Source organism: Bos grunniens, chromosome 7, assembly GCF_055505025.1.
Source record: "Bos grunniens cultivar Pamir isolate PY7600 chromosome 7, Bosgru_T2T1.0, whole genome shotgun sequence".
Classification (NCBI taxonomy): Eukaryota; Metazoa; Chordata; class Mammalia; order Artiodactyla; family Bovidae; genus Bos; species Bos grunniens.
In genome coordinates, this window is record NC_141171.1 from 23897826 (window position 1) to 23916281 (window position 18456).

Consider the following 18456-nt stretch of genomic DNA (forward strand, 5'->3'; position numbering starts at 1 on the left):
GATATTTCCCTACATTTATACTGAACTCTTAAAGAACAGAAGCCATAACTTATTCGTTTCTCTAGTCCTAAGGCATGCACAGTGCCGAGATCTTTCTACATATTCAGAGAATATTTGTAGAATGACTGAAAATAAGGCTTAACATTTCTAACATTTGCAATGAATTTTTAAGCAGCTCTAACACAATTGTGTTTACTTTTTTGCATTGATTCCATATTTCTATCAGTTTGGTGTTCCTACCAATTAATGCATATTTTCAAAATGTCCAAGTATAGTTCTACAGAACTTACCATTTTTTAAGTCACATTCATTTACCTTGTACTTCCCTGATAATTATAAATGTCTGTAACAAAATGTGAATGAGCATGGACACCAGGAAATTACTCTTTCTGCTTTAAGTACAAGTCTATCATCATGTACCAATTTTTAAAAATAAAAGCATGATTCTATTGGGTAAATATATAAGGATCCAAAAAAATCTGAAAAACATTGCTATGCTGACTAATAGTCAGAATGTTTTTGTAGAAATTTCCAAAACAAGTTTGTGAGAAAGCATTACCCTTCTTGTCCCCTTTTTTGGCTTGTCTTTCATTTTTGTTATTTTAATCAGTGTTTTCTCCAAGCTGAATGATGTTGTTTGCTAGTCTCCCTACGTTACATGAAATGAATCTGAAAACCCTCCGAGATGTTTAAATAGCAAATGCAGTGAATATTCATCATGTGGAATTAGTACAGTATCTTGAGATGTTCATTTTTTTTTTTTAATGGCCTCTCTTTACCACAAAGAACCATCACCCAATGTGGTATTAAAAACAAAGGATGGCCATTGTTGGATCTTATATTACACTGACAGTAGAAAAGGAACAACTCTGAGATCACCCAGGTGACAAGCTCTGAATAACCCACTTTCAAGGTTTATGTCTTATCAAGTATTTGGGGAAAAATCAGTAAAATTTGTTTACTCAGATAATATTTCTAACAAGAAATGAACTAAATAATTATAAACTGGCTGAATAAACTAATATCCATTCACTGCTAATTTCTGATACAATAAAACTGCAAACTTAATAGTTTTCTGTTGATCACAAGAAATTATCAGACTTATAAAAACTAGAACTTTCCAGTGAGATGTTGGAATTCCCTGGTGGCTCAGTTGGTAAAGAATCTGCCCTCAGTGCAGGAGACCTGGGTTTGATCCCTGGGTTGGGAAGATCCCCTGGACAAGGGAATGGATACCCACTCCAATATTCTTGCCTGGAAAATTTTATGGACAGAGAAGCCTGATGGGTTACAGAACACAGGGCCGCAGAATTGGACATGACTGAGCAACTAACACACGCACAGCTAGAAAAATAACTAGATCTGCCAATTGTTGTAGTTACTTTTATTCCTGCCACTCTTCTCATTAACATTTACTTGAAAAAACACACATAGGGAGATGTTAATTATATAGAGCCAGTGAAGGAGTTCTGCAGAATGTACTGTGATTTCTGACTTATGGAAAGACTTTATCTTGAGTCACATTCAATTTGTGTATCTTATTTATTTGTATTATCAAGTCTAATAGAAAGAAAGAAAAAGGAGCAAAGTCTAACAAAATCAAGTGACAGAAGACTTGAGGTCACTGTGATTTTTTCAAATGTGCTTCATTAGTTGGGTGGTACTTATTTGAACTATATTTTTGCCTTTCCTCTTTAAAATAAACTTTAAAAGCTAGAAAAATAACTAGATCTGCCAATTGTTGTAGTTACTTTTATTCCTGCCACTCTTCTCATTAACATTTACTTGGAAAAATAAAAAGACTCCAAGAATTGGTGACAGTAATTTTAATTCCCTGTGTTAAGTTTATTTATTGAACTGTTTCAAAATTTCAAAATTTAAGGCTAGCTTGATAGCAAAATTAGTATATTTAAATTTTATCTTCAGTAACTACTAGGAGATTTTTTAAATGTATAATTTCCAAGTTACTGAAGAGAAAAGAACAAAGAAGACTCGATGAGTTAGAGAAATGGAGGAAAAATAAATAAAACAAACCAAAAAAAAAACCCCAAAGTTCAAAGAAAACCCATAAATAGGTCTTGACAAATCCAGAGTATCTGTTAGAGTAACTTTACAAACTATTTGGGACACAATTCATGTATTATATCCCTTATAGCCTTTTCTTAAAGCCTCTATTAAATATGGAGATTAGAAGGTCCATTAGTCATTTTCCTGGCAAATAGAAGTTTCCATTCTGTCAAATATCTGGAAATCAAATGTTGGTATTTTTCATACAATTATTGTCAAGAAACATTTCCTTAGGGATATCAAACTAGCTGCCAGTAGAAGGAACTAAAAAACACATTTGTCCATTTGTTCTGCCTCCAGAGACGATTTGCCTTTGCCACCTGGGTGCCAATTGGTAATGAAAACACATTTGAACATATTAAAACTAACAATCTGTGCAACAGACACTCACTGCCCTTCAGAATAGGCCAGGAAATGTCGCTGGTGCCACTGATACAATTTAAATTTAGATGCAATTAGACTTTGACCCAAGCTTTATCTCCCCAAATTTGAGCTGTTTGCTGCCATTTGATGAAGATCCTTCTATGTCACAAAAATGTACATTTCAAAAGCACCATAAACACGATCCTTGCAAAAACACATGACTTTTCAGAGACTCTTCACAAGCACAGAGGTACTGCTTTTCCTCCTTGTTTCCCAATGATGTATGTATATATATATGAATTAATATATACATACAATAGGATCAAACTAAAGTTTCCAAAGATGACTACGAAAAAATTAAAATTTTAAAAAGAAATTTAAGCAGAGTTTTTTTTTTTTTTAAACTAGTAATTGTAGGTGGATGTTTTCCAAAGAGGGCTGAATGAAACAACACAAAGCTAAAGTGAGATGAATATCAAAACAGTTTCCCTTTTTTTCTGTCTTAATGCAAGAAAATAGGAAAATCTGACTACATACATCAGAACGTATAGAAGTTCTGGTTCATGCTAATTAAGAATTATCTAGATGGATTTTCTAAGCCTCTGGCAGAACTGGAAGCTCCGTGAGCACCAAGTATTGTTATAATCTTGAACAGAGATTTCAAGTCAAAACTTGTCAAATTTGATAAATTCAAATTTTCCAAAGAAAAGTCTCAGAATACAAGTGAGTGGGAAATATAAAGGTGCGAGTAAAGAGTGCTCCTCCATAGATGGATAAGAAAACACAAAACAGACTATAGATAAATAATAAAATAGAGCAAGATAAGACATATATAAGGACAGAAAATGCCCCCGGCAATCTAATGATGAAATTAATCACTGTACAAATGAGCAAGAATAAAAAGTCATACTATTAAATGGTATATCACTACAAGTACTTTCACTTACTAGTGATTATGCTGCTGCTGCTGCTGCTGCTGCTGCTAACTCGCTTCAGTCGTGTCCGACTCTGTGTGACCCCATAGACGGCAGCCCACCAGGCTCCCCCGTCCCTGGGATTCTCCAGGCAAGAACACTGGAGTGGGTTACTAGTGATTATAGTGCACAGCTTATAATAGTGTCAAGAACAAGAATATGAAGAAAATTTTCAGTATTTCCCCCAATGAATTCAACTGGTATATCGGTATATCCTTATTTATCTTTGTGAAAAGAAGAAAAAAATCTAAATCATAAGGGAATGACCAAATTATCTTTGTGGATATCCTCAAAGAAATATGGTATAGGAATTAAAGATGCCTATTAAACTTGGAGTAATTTGAAAACCTTAAACTATTCTAATGATAAACCAAGAAAAATTAGCTCAAAAAATTTTACATGTAAAGTTTGATGACAACTATGTAAACCACAATCTATGCACAGAAACACATCAAAACAGTTACTAAAGTCTTCTTTAGGAGCTGACACCAATGATACAGTTCTTTTCTTTATATTTTCCTGTATCTTAAAAATTATTTATAATGAATTTTACAGCATACTTTTTTTGTATAAAATGTAAGGTTTTCTTTAGGCTCACTTAGGCTATGTAATAGTGTCCCTTTAATTTCCTTTCCAGATACTATCTAACATTCCTGCATTTACTTATATCTTCTCGAGACATTATTTTATAGTCTCCTCAGCTTTTGTTTCACTTGCTTCCTCTTTAGCCTGGATTTAAATGAATCAAATACATTCAGTTGATCAATAATGAATAACAAATGATCATTTTGCTATTTTCCCAAGTCACAGATCAGATCTTTTTCTTTAATTAATTGAATTATTTGACATTACATTGCTTCCCCCAATAGCTATACTCCATATTTTTTGTACACTCGTAAATCAAGATAAAGTTAAGTATACTACCATCACATACAAGAGAGGCAAAAGAGTGCTATGCATGTGTCAGCTTACAAAAACACTCCACAACACTCAAATGCAGTCTTTTAGGCTACTGACAACTGAAACAATACCAAAACAATCTATCCCTGGAATTGAGCTTGCTCCCTTCTTCATAAATTTTGTCAGGTATCATCATCTCACTTGGAAGGTTTGGTTAGCTCTCCTCGGTTTTTACATAATTATCTTAATTGAGAGTCTTTCCTTATGTAAGGAATAAAATAAAGGTAATCACAATATAATAATACTATCTATATCTACTATTTTTTATGCATACAAATAGTAAGGAGTCTCCACTCCAGTACTCTTGCCTGGAAAATCCCATGGATGGAGGGGCCTGGTGGGTTGCAGTCCATAGGGTTGCTAAGAGTCGGACATGACTGAGTGACTTCACTTTCACTTTTCACTTTCATGCATTGGAGAAGGAAATGGCAACCCACTCCAGTGTTCTTGCCTGGAGAATCCCAGGGACGGGGGAGCCTGGTGGGCTGCCGTCTATGGGGTCGCACAGAGTCGGACACGACTGAAGCGACTTAGCAGCAGCAGCAGCAGTATAGTTAACACAGCTGGAGTGTACAGATGTACTGAATTCCTTACATTTTGTACTAAGAGTCATGAATTTTATTTTTCTTAATTATGCAAATTAAGATGTATGAGGCTCACAGTTCTAATACATATCTAAATATTAATGAGTTTTTAAAGTGTGTCTAAATTTTCTTAGTCCTTATATACTTAGTTTCAATAAAACTTCAGAAAACAATGTCTGCCTCTTCTTGGTCTGTACCAAAGCTGAGGTGAAAATATTTTAAAGCTCATTAAAATTTATTTTAAAAATGAGGAAATTTTCTTTTCATACAAGTTCTATTTACATATCATTAAATATCAAAACTAAAATAGTTCAACAGGAGAATGAAAAAAATGTGACTGATTGATGTACCTGTTCTTATTTGCTTAATGACAGTCCTAGTCTTGCTTATATACAATCAACATTTCAACATTTAAAAGTCTGCAGTCATCATGGAAGTCAAAAATTATAAAGTCAAAGGGAAACCAAAAGTACAAAACATAAAGTGTAATTTGTTTTCTACGCCATCATACATTTTCTCATGGTTAGGATGTTGCACTGATGGCCTCTGATCTCGAGATCAGCCATCTATAGTTTTTGAGCAAATTATGAGATGGGAAGGGAAGAGGAAAGCTACTGCCCTCATTAAAAAGCCTATGAACAGAACCAAACGACGTATCTGTTCTGTATACACTCTGAAGGTAGCGTGGTTCATAGTTTTAATGATTACAATTTTATATAAAAAACTGCCCATTCCCTGTTTTTTGTTATTTTCTCTGTTTCTTTCTGTCACTTTCTTGTGGTTGTCTTCCAAGAATGAAGAAACACACAATGGGGCTAAGAAGCTTTGGACATGGAGCCAACTGGTCAGCTCTGCTTAGTTCTTAAATGACACAGACCAGTTGTTATTTTTCTGAACCTCAGAGGCTTAATCTAAAAGAGGGGTAATATTATCTGTGTACTTCTTGTGATTTTGAGTCTCAATAAAATTAGGTTTAGTACAATTATACTGAAAAAGTATAGCAATATTATTATATCTTCTTTGTTTACAGTATTCAGTTTCAGCATGAAGAAGCTTATTAATTATTCTAGTATTTTAACAGTGCCTATATATATATATATATAGGCTATATAAATTTTTGCCCAAAATATATAATAATTACTCCAGACAGCAGGCATATGGTTAACCAACTTAATAATACTGAGCTGGACAAGTTTTCAGCATATCATTAGACACAAGTGAATTCCAACAAGTAATTTAACACTTTGAAATTGCCTACTTGCCAAATGCCATGCTGTGTAAAAGAACTGAAATGGAAGAGTACGGTCATTATTTGAACAACGGAAACCAAAACACCACTTTTGTCTCTTTCATAGCAAATGGCTTTTGAACTCAATTTCACCTATAGAAAAAAGGAGACTTGGTCTTTCTTTCACTAATTTCATTTCTTAAAAACTCTGCTTATTGCTGTGCATAAATTCCCTATCAAAGAAACGATCCTATACAGTAGGTGTTATCATCTCCATTTTTCAGATAAAGAAACTGAGTTACAAAGGATTACACAGGCTTCACCTGAAACATGAATATGCTACACTCTTAAAACTATGTACTGTGATGAAGATGTACTTCTTAAAGCTGCAATGAAAAATAGCATTTTTATGACTTAAAACCAATGTACTTAAATGCTGCTCTGTATCAATTACTAAATATAGTATCTATTATATAGCAATTCCTCAAAAATGGTCACCATCATTGTCACTAATAATATTCCAAAAAATTACAGACAAATCATAAGAAATACTGAGTCATGATAAGAGTCAAGAAAGATTTTTTCATTTTAAAATATTATCAGGAATGTTCAAATGAATTTTTGGACAGAATAATAAAAAGCCAATCAAAGTGGCAAATTAGAGTGCTTTTTTTCTTTTCATAATTTTACAGGTCACTTATACAAGCACTGTAAATTAATGAAATTTCCTGGGCTCTAGGAGCATATCAGAATAAAACTGCCTCAAGTGTTCTTTCTAGAGAGACCATTACATTGCAGCACCATTAGATTAACAACTTCATTGTGAGAGAGGAAAGGGGAAAGTCACTTAATTTATAAAAGTGATAAATTACTTCAATTCAAAATTGAATTAATCAGTAAGTACACATTTCAGAAAGAATGAAGTTCAAATCCTCAATAGACTTACAGCCCTTTTTAAAGGCAAGACTATCCATTATTTTCAATCTAGTGGAACATCAAATATTACCAATAGCAGAATATTTCTGTTAAAATCATATTCATTTTTAAAGTATAGTGCAGGAGACACCCTGGTTGGAAAGATTCCCTGGAGGGCACGGCAATCCACTCCAGTATTCTCACCTGGAGAATCCCATGGACAGAGAAGCTTGGCAGGCTACAGTCCCTAGGGTCGCAAAGAGTCGAATACGACTGAAGCGACTGAGCAAGCATGCATGCATTTAGAAAGCCATTAGATATTTAAACATTTAGTACACTACTAATAATAACTGTAGCAAAAGACTGATCTGTTTGACTCTATACAGACAATTTGGACAGGTAAAGATAACGATCAGAAATTTCCAAAAACACATTGGAAAAAAAAGTTTTCCTCTTTAACAAAGTAAAAGATAGAACACTTTAATTGGAACTATGCCAACATTCCATAAATGTTTACTACTTAAAGCTGATACTAGGAGTTTCTGGTTGGTTATTTCAAATGCAAATTTTGTCATACTTGCATTTGGAGCAGTTACTGAGGAACCTGGTCCTCAACTGCACTCCATGGTCTCTCCCACGACTTGTCCAGTGACATAGAGACAACAAGCTGATGCGAACAGCTGCATTGCAGAACTCAAGATTTAGAGACTAGAAAGGGAGACAAGGCATCAGCAAATCTTCCTGGAGGCACCGCCAAGTTCTTGAACTTGCACAGCTTGTTGCTTAGACCATATACCCAGTCAGAAACAATTAACACCATCTTTCGGTGGGTTTTATCATAGTGCTGCTAGTGGCTCCTGAGATGAAGTGACTACATATGGCAATAGCCTCATGAGAGGCCTTCCTCAACAGCAGGAATCAGGAAAGGAAGAACTTTTCCCAAATGAGGCATCTATATATATATATATATATATTTTTATGCTACAGCCCTGGGCCAAATCTTGTTATGGCATCTTCCCAGGTGCCCAATTTGCTAGCACTCCTCCCTTGTCTATGAGTGTCGTATTTCCCCGGACTCCCCCTCCTCACCTACTTAGTTGGTTGCCTCTGCCTACTATTACTTTGTGCTGACTATCAATAAATTTTTCCTAAGGTCTTTATTACAGTGGACCCAGTAAGGCAATAACCTATACAGGAAGCCATCTGATTTTTCCATCCACTAAAAAAGCCTTTTGTTCAGGGTTGCCTGGTAGACTTCCACTACCTCTGCTACTAGGTTAGCTCAGGCCACTTGTCTTTTTGAGAAGTGATTTATCATAATTGCTACCTTTCCCTTGATCACAAAAGATAAATTCTCCTTTCTCCTGCTTACATGGAACAAAACAAATGAAGAATTGTATTACCAATGAGTTTGTATGATCCCACTCACAGCCTTAGTCTTGTGTAAGGATAAAATGTGCCACCTACGTTGCCAATCTCCTGCACTAAACCACAGCATTCCTGAGAATGCTAGTCACTTCTCTCAACAATCACTAAAGCTAAATTTGGAAATTCATTTGCCTGGTTCTCCTTGGATTGTTTTCACAACTCTGGAGCAGTAAAGATAGTGAATTGGGACTTCAACATAACTGTTCTCTAGGGAATAACACGGGTGACCTGGACTATGTCAGACTTACAGGTTTGCTTCCCACTGGGATATACAAAGTCTGCACACATACACACACGTACACATGTGTGCATATCTACAGGTTATGTAGTTATGAAATTCAGTTGTCTCAAGAAACAACTGAAACAAGAGTTGTCCTGAAACCTGGTTTCAGGTCACCCAAGAAACCAGCACATTGGGACGACCCAGAGGGATGGTATGGGGAGGGAGGAGGGAGGAGGGTTCAGGATGGGGAACACATGTATACCTGTGGTGGATTCATTTTGATATTTGGAAAAACTAATACAATTATGTAAAGTTTAAAAATAAAATTAAATTAAAAAAAATAAATAAAATAAAATTTTAAACTTTTAAAATGTTTTTCAAGATCAAACTCTGTTTAAGAGAAAACATTTTAACTCACATCTTGCTCTATGAATATTAAGAGTATAAATTATAAAACATCAATTCAAGGTAAGAAAAAGAATTAGTTAAGATATAAGGAACTGGAAGTTGTAAATATTTTTAGTTTTTGAGACAATTATGATAACTAAATGTTATGTAGTTTTTAAACATGCCAGGTACTATGCTAAGTACCACAGATAAATTATTTCATTTGTTGCTTTCAGCAACATGGTAAGTTAGATTCTAATATTATCTCTATTTGTAAAATAAAGAAACAAGTTCAGAGGAATTAAGTACCTACCCCAAAGCATACAGCCAAAAAATGACAAAATGGAACCAGAACACAGGTCTGCCTTTGGGACAGCAAAGATAGGGCTTAGAGGATCTAAAAATCTTCTCTCTCTAGCAATACTGTGCATCATTTGTCCCCAGTTCTTCATGTTCCAGTCATGCTGGCCTTCATTCAATTTTTCATATTCTTTATGTTTCTACAGTTCCTACTCCTGGACTTACCCCATTATAATATTTAATAATAATATATTTACTCTGATTGTTTGGTTAATTTCTTTCTCCATCACTAGTGAAGGCCAAGTGCCATGTCCACTTTGCTTACTGTTACTTGAGAAGAACAGGATGGAGTGGTACTCAAAAGCATGGGTTTTGGAGCCAAACTACCTGACTTCCCTACTTAATGTTACCATGCATAAGTTATTTAACTTCTGTCTCAATGTTTTCATCTATAAAATGAGGACAGCAATAACACTTACTTCATGAGAAGTATTAAGGAGTAAATGGGTTTTTAAAACATGAACACTTGAACCATATCTTGGTACTAGCAGGGTTAAATAAGAATCAGTTTATTATTATTCCTGTTTATTTCTAACAACTGTCCAGGGCTTGTTAGATAGCAATAGAAAGCACTTCATACATATTTTTAAAATAAATGCATGTTGTGCATGCACAAATGAATGACTAAATCTTCTAGAGTTATCCCAATATCATCTTTGGCTTCATCACATCACAGATATTCAAGGTTTGACACTGACTACCCCCTGGTGGCTCAGACAGTAAAGCGTCTGTCTGCAATGCAGGAGACACAGGTTCAATCCCTGCGTTGGGAAGGTCCGCTGGAGAAGGAAATGGCAGCCCCCTCCAGTATTCTTGCCTGGAAAATCCTATGGACGGTGGAGCCTGGTAGGCTACCATCCGTCGGGTCGCAAAGAATCAGACAAAACTGAGCGACTTCACTTCACCAAAAATTTAGCCAAGTATTAGTGCTGCTTAATCCTGCATCAAGTATACACATCATCTCTGTATCCTCTTGAAGAGTTCTGACTTTGGAGTTTTCAGGTCATAGATATGATCCTTCCACTCTTAAATGAATAACTTAGTGTCATGGCTTGGTACTGGCAGCTTCAAAATATTTCTTTTTTCTTCTAAGAAAGTGAGAAAGAATACAGAAAATTCACTGACAAGATCTGAGCTCAGAAAACCTTTGGGTATATTCAAAATTGCCTTGCAGTTGTAAAACAAGAGCATGCCCTTCTGATAACCAAACTGCACATGAACATTTCATATCAATAATGATACATTTTTGGACACTTACCATGTTTCAAGAATTTAACATACACAATCCCCAAACATCATAACAACCCTACATGGGAACTGCCATTATTTCCATTTTATCAGGGAGAAACTTAATAGAAGTTAAGGAACTTGAGCAAACTTGTACAAGAAAAGGAAGGCATGTGATTGGAATAATATAGAGCCTCATTTTATTCTTGTATAGGTTACTCTGAATTCAGTAATTAGCACAAATACCTTCTAAACGAAAGATAATTGCTAAAAGTCAGATTTTTAGCACACTGAAGGCAATTAGTAAAGATGTTAAAACATCAGTAAATGTGGTTTGCTTTCAACTGTCAAAGATAAAAATAACACTAAAATATTTTTGGCATCTTTACTAGACTTCCCATCTTTGGGCATGAGCTAAGGCAATGGTTTTATTCATGTTTCCTCAGGAACACAGCTAAGATTTAGTGGGTAGGTTAAATTTAGTGTGGAGCTACTGTTTGCAGCTGTCTGTTATAAAGCAGATGTTAGATTCTGTCAATATCATATTTGCAGAAAAATACAGTTCCTTTGGCTTTAATTTGTGAAAAAGTAAGATCTTTCCTAATAGAGGAACCCTAGAGGCCATCTGTCCAAGGGAAAGAGCCTATTCCCAAGCTGACCAAAACAGCATGAAAAGTATTTATTTATGCTGTAGCTTAAAGTCTTATGTGCATGCTCAGTCGCATCTGATTCTTTGTGACCCCATGGACTGTAGCCCACCAGGCTTCTCTGTTCATGGAAATTTCAAGGCAAGAATATGGGAGCAGGCTGCCATTTTCTCCTCCAGGGGATCTCCCAACCCAGGGATCAAACAGCATCTGTCTCCTGCACTGGCAGGCAGATTCTTTACCACTATGCCACAAAGTCCTATGACTAGGCTTTAAAGGGACAAACAGGATTTTAACCTGGCAGACAAGAATAAACTGCCCCAGCTAAGAAAACCAATGAAGAGAGAACCCAGATGAGTGAGTTTTCCTTATGTTTAAGTTGCAGTCAGTTATACAGTGATGCTTACAGATCCACTGAATGAGAGACTTAATATTCCCCTCAGACCAAACTTTAAGTTTCTTCCTGCCTATATAAGACCCTGAAATCCCTTTTCCTAGAGAATTTACTGTAGACAATTTAGAATTCTAAAGTCTTTCTCCATTCCTTGAGATGGAAATCTTCTCCCACCTTCCTGTTTCACAACCCAAGGAAGTCTTTCTAAAGTCCCAGGGAGCCAATTCTCCTACTGAAATGTAATCATCAAAGTCAGAACCCAAGCCTCTAACTCCCAGTCTCTGTGGGAGGATAGGAGCCAAATTCTCGTAAGAGCCAGGTAGCAAACACAAGTGGTCTAATCACATTGATCAATCTCCCATTCTCCAACATCCTCTAGTACTTTTCCGCCAGTTTACCTCTGTCAACTATACACTGGAACTTGCCATCTACTTCTACAAGGATTTAAATCATGTGCTGCTGCAGCTGCCGATTTTAAGTTCAGTTCAGTTGCTGAGTCATGTCTGACTCTTTGCAACCCCATGGACTGCAGCACACCAGGCTTCCCTGTCCATCACCAAGTCCTGGAACTTGCTCAAACTCACATCCATCAAATCAGTGATGCCATCCAACCATCTCACCCTCTGTCGTCCCCTTATCCTCCTGCCTTCAATCTTTCCCAGCATCAGGGTCTTTCCAAATGAGTCAGTTCTTCACATCATGTGGCCAAAGCATTGGAGTTTCAGCTTCAGCATCAGTCCTTCCAATGAATATTCAGGACTGATTTCCTTTACGATTGACTGGTTTGATCTTCTGGCTGTCCAAGGGATTCTCAAGAGTCTTCTCTAACACCACAGTTCAAAAGCATACGTTCTTCCATGCTTGGCTTTCTTTATAGTCCAACTCTCACATCCATACATGACTACTGGAAAAACCATAACTTTAACTAGATGGACCTTTGTTGGCAAGGTGATTTTCAACACCTCCTGAAAAGAGTTCAGGATGCAGAGCAGAAATGAGGCACTCTGTCCTACTGGAAAAAGTGGCAGAACAGGTCTTCAGATAGATATTTTCAGAAGCCAATTTTATTAGTCCAGTTCTTATATCTCCTCATATCTAGACAAGCACTAAAACCCTTCATGGTGATGGTCTGCTCCTCGTGACTAGCAATAATTGTCACATGACTAGCAGAAACCTGCAAAAATATGTGCTTGGATGAGAACAAGATAGTGGAGGAGTAGGTGGATGTGAAGTACATCTCCCTCCATGGAAACATCAGGAATATACCAACAGAATAGGACCCCAGACAGCGGGGGGCCCTCTATGTGCCTGAGACACTGAACAACAGAGAAGGACCCCAGGCAAGGGAGCCCTCTAAGTGCCTGAACAGGTGAAGCTGCGGAGAAAGACTAGCCAAAGAGGCCTTCTGATCTCCACCTATAAGAGGCTCATAAAAAAGACACTGATAGGGCCATACCTCCTGCGGTAGAGGCAGTCCCTGTCCCTGCACACTGGTGCTGCTAGGGTCCCCACAAGCCAAGGAGCAGAATCACCTTCACGTTCAGCTCTCACTGGGGCAGAGCTGCCACAGGCAAAAAAGTCTTGCGTCTATGCACACAGGGTTGCTTTGGTCGTGTCCGACTCTTTGAAACCCTGTAGACTGTGGCCTGCCAGGCTTCTCTGTCAGGGAGGGGGTTCTCCAGGCAAGAATACTGGAGCGTATTGGCCAATACTGATTGCCATACCCTTCTAGAGCACTATATTTTCTGCTGCCCTAGCCGCCAACCCCCATGAGTATCTGGTGTTTCCAGAACCCCTGTGACCCAAGCAGCTGGACCACCTCCACACCTGGCCCTCACAGGGGCAAACCCAAGCCCTCCAAGGGCAGCCTCAGGAGCTAAACCCCAGTGGACGACCCATATGTATAGGTGGAAAGAAAACCACAATTGAAACCCAGAGGCAGTGTGACTAAGGAAGAAGATCCAAAATCTTCCCACCAGCTATACAAGCTGAAGATTAAATCCACATGGTCAACGAGGCAGACTCTGTGTCTGTGGAATATATAAAAGGCTACTGAGAGCTCCCACAAAAGAAAACACACTAGTTCTGATAGCTATGGACACTGGAGGCAAGAACACACAGGAGCAGGACCAGATTAGAAACTGAGCTGCCCCCACAGCAGGTCCAGAGATCAGCTCAGTGTTGGAGGGCATCCTAGGGAGGTGAGGTGGATTGTGCCTCCCAGCGAGGGAAAGACTGACAACAGTGACTCAAGGAAAACATTTATTATTCTTATGTTTTGACTTGTTCTGTAGATTCTTTTGGATTTCTTTCTTCTTTTTCTTTTCCTTCCCCCCCAATCCCGTCTCCCCAGTAACCCCCCCAACTCTGTTGTAGTTGCCAATTTTATTGGCACTAAGAAATCCAATTAAGCTTTTGAGCTTTTTTTTCCCCTCAGTCACTTTTTTTATTGTTGTCAAAACCTCTGCCTCTACATTGGGCTTTTGCAGTTCTGTGGAGTTTTCCTTTTTTTTTTTTTTTTTCTTTTTTTAATTTTTAAACCTATTATTATTTTTTCTACATTTATTCGTTTGCTTTTCCTACTGTTCCTTTCCCATTGCAGTTAACTTTTAATGTATATAAATCTTCTTTATCTACCTCTATTTAACACTGCATATCTAGTTTTTCTTTCATCTCCTTTCCTCTGAACATAATTTTTAGCTTTATTTTCATTGCTTTATTTCCCAATTGGCAATTTGCTTTAGTTTTGTTTTCCAGTTTGTGCTTTAATTAGTTTTGTTCTGGTAGATATAATGTTTGTTTTTCTCTGTTCGTCCGGTCAATCTATTGTACTCTAATTTCGTTGGACTGTTTTGATTTTGCTTATGGGTGATATGTATATGTGCATATTCAGTCACATTTCCTATTGTTGTTATAAACCTCTGCCTCTACGTTGGGCTTTTGCAGTTCTGTAGAGTTTTCCTTTTTTTCCCCTTTTTTCTTTCTTCCTCTGTTTTTTCTTTTCTCTTTTTTATAATTTTAATTTTTTAAATCTATTATATTTTTCTACATTTATTCCTTTGTTTGCCTTTTCTACTGTTCTTCTCCCATTGCAGTTAATCTTTAATGTATATAACTCTTCTTCATCCACCTCTGTTTAACTTTGCATATCTATTCTTTCTTTCTTTTCTTTCCTTTCCTCTCAACATATTGCTTTAGTCTCCACTTGGCACCTTGCTTTGGTTTTATTTTCCAGTTTTTGCTTAAGTTAGTTTTGCTCTTAACAGGGAAATACAATTTTTGATTTCCTTTGTTCACTGGGTCAGTCTACTGTACTTTATTTTTGTTGGACTGTTTTTACTTTGCTCATGGGTGTATATGTATGTGTATATATTTCATTATTTTAAACATTATTTGCCTGATTTTGTAACTGCCATTTGTCTGGGGTTCATCTTTGGTTTCTCGTTTTTGGATATTTATTTTAATCTCACTTAATACCATAACAAACCACTTGTGGAATCTTCATTCTTGACCAGAAATCAAGCCCTGAGCCTTTGGAGTGGGAGCACTGACTCCAAGATCCTAGACTACCAGAGAACTAACCCTAGGCAGTATCAAATAGTGAGAACTCACACAAACGAAACCACTTGAATACAAGACCTGGCATCACCCAACCACCAGCAGCACCCTTTGCAGGGCACCTCATCTAAACAACAAACAAAACAAAAATACAAACCCAATCATAGCAGACAGGATTACCACCTCACTCAGCCTTGCCCATCAGAGGAAAAACAAACAAACAAACAAAAACTCAGCACACATCTCACCCTATAGAAGCTCACACAAACCACTGGACCAACCTTAGGAGGACAGAAACTAAAAGGAAGAGAGTATTCAACCTTCTTCAAGCAAAGAATTCAACTTTCCTTGAAGCCTGGGAAAAGGAAACCTCAAACACAATAACTCAAAAAAAAAAAAAAAAAAAAAAAACAAATAGCAGAGAAATACTGCACAAATGAAGGAACAAACTAGAAACACAGAAGTCCAAATAAACGAGGAGGAAACAGGCAAACTACCTAAAACGGAATTCAGAATAATGATAGTAAAGATGATCAAAAGCCTTGAAAACAAAATGGAGAAAATGTAAGGATCAATGAACAAAGACCTAGAAGAATTAAAAAGTAAACATGCAGAGACAAACAACACAATTACTGAAATTAAAAATACTCCAGAAGGAGGAATCAACCTGCCTGACTTCAGGTTATACTACAAAGCTACAGTTATCAAGACAGTATGGTACTGGCACAGAGACATAAATATAGATCAATGGAACAAAATAGAAAGTCCAGAGATACATCCACATACCTATGGACACCCTATCTTAGACAAAGGAGGTGAGAATACACAATGGAGAAAAGATAATCTCTTTAACAACTGGTGCTGGGAAAACTGGTCAACCACCTGTAAAAGAATGAAACTAGAACACTTTCTAACACCATACACAAAAATAAACTCAAAATGGATTAAAGATCTAAATGTAAGACCAGAAACTATAAAACTCCTAGGGGAAAACATAGGCAAAACACTCTCTGACATAAAACAGAGCAGGATCCTCTATGACCCACCTCCCAGAGTAATGGAAATGAAAGCAAAAATAAACAAATGGGACCTAATTAAATTTAAAAGTTTTGCACAATGAAGGAAGCTATAAGCAAGGTGAAAAGACAGCATTCAGAATGGGAGAAAATAAAGCAAACAAAGCAACTGACAAAGAATTAATCTCAAAAATACAGAAGCTAAGAGTCAGACACGACTGAGCGACTTCACTTTCACTTTTCACTTTCATGCATTGGAGAAGGAAATGGCAACCCACTCTAGTGTTCTTGCCTGGAGAATCCCAGGGACAGGGAAGCCCGGTGGGCTGCTGTCTATGGGGTTGCACAGAGTCAGATACGACTGAAGCAACTTAGTAGCAGCAGCAGCATGCAGCTCAATACCAGAAAAATAAACGATCCAATCAAAAAATGGGCCAAAGAACTAAACAGACATTTATACAAAGAAGACATATAGATGGATAACAAACATATGAAAAGATGCTCAACATCACTCATTATCAGAGAAATGCAAATCAAAACCATAAAGAGGTATCATCTCACGCCGGTCTGAATGGCTGCTATCAAAAAGTTTACAAACAGTAAATGCTGGAGAGGGTGCAGAGAAAAAGGAACACTCTTGCACTGTTGGTGGGAATGCAAACTAGTACAGCCACTATGGAGAACAGTGTGGAGATTCCTTAAAAAACTGGAAATAGAACTGCCATATGACCCAGCAATCCCACTGCTGGGCATACACACCGAGGAAACCAGAATTGAAAGAGACACATGTACCCCAATGTTCATCGCAGCACTGTTTATAATAGCCAGGACATGGAAGCAACCTAGATGTCCATCAGCAGATGAATGGATAAGAAAGCTGTGGTACATATACATAATGAAATATTACTCAGCTATTAAAAAGAATGCATTTGAATCAGTTCTAATGAGGTGGATGAAACTGGAGCCTATTATACAGAATGAAGTAAGCCAGAAAGAAAAACACCAATACAGTATATAACACATATATATGGAATTTAGAAAGATGGTAATGATGACCCTATATGCAAGACAGCAAAAGAGACACAGATATAAAGAACAGAGTTTTGGACTCTGTGGGAGAAGGCAAGGGTCAGATGATTTAAGAGAATAGCATTGAAACATGTATATTACCATATGTGAAATAGATAGCCAGTCCAAGTTCGATGCATGAAACAGGGCACTCAAAGCCAGTGCACTCGAACAACTCTGAGGGATGGGATGGGGAGGGTTGTGGGAGGGGGGTTCAGGATGGGGGACACATGTACACCCATGGCTGATTCATGTCAATGTATGGCCAAAACCAGTACAATATTGTATAGTAATTAGCCTCCAATTAAATTAATTAATTAAAAAATACTCTAGAAGGAATTAATAGCAGAATATCTGAAGCAGAAGAATGAATTAGTGAGCTGGAAGATAAAATAGTGGAAATAACTCCTGAAGAGCAGAATAAGGTAAAAATAATGAAAAGAGCTAAGGACAGTCTTAGAGACCTCTGGGACCATAACAAATGTACCAACATTCGAATTGTATGGGTCCCAGAAGAAGAGAAAAAGAAAGGGTAGGAGAACAATTTTTAAGAGATTGTAGTTGAAAATTTCCCCAACATGGTAAAGGAAACAGTCAATCAAATCCTAGAGGCACAAAGAGTCCCATACAGGATAAATCCAAGGAGAAACATGCCAAGACACATACTAATCAAACTAACAAAGACTAAACACAAAGAATATTAAAAGCAGCAAGGGGGAAGCAACAAGTAATATACAAGGGAAACCCCTATGCTTAACAGCTGATCTTTCAGCAGAAACTCTGAAGGCCAGAAGGGAATAGCAGGATATATTTCAAGTACTGAAAGGGAAAAATCTACAACCAACATTACTGTACCTGGTAAGGATCTCATTCAAAATTGATGGAGAAAAAAATGCTTTTCAGACAAACAAAAGGTAAGATAATGCAGTACCACCAAAGCTTTACAACACATGTTAAAGGGACTTATATAGTCAAGAAATATAACAGAAGAAAAAAGATCTACAAAACCAACGTCAAACAATTAAGAAAATGGCAATAGGAATGTATATATCAATAA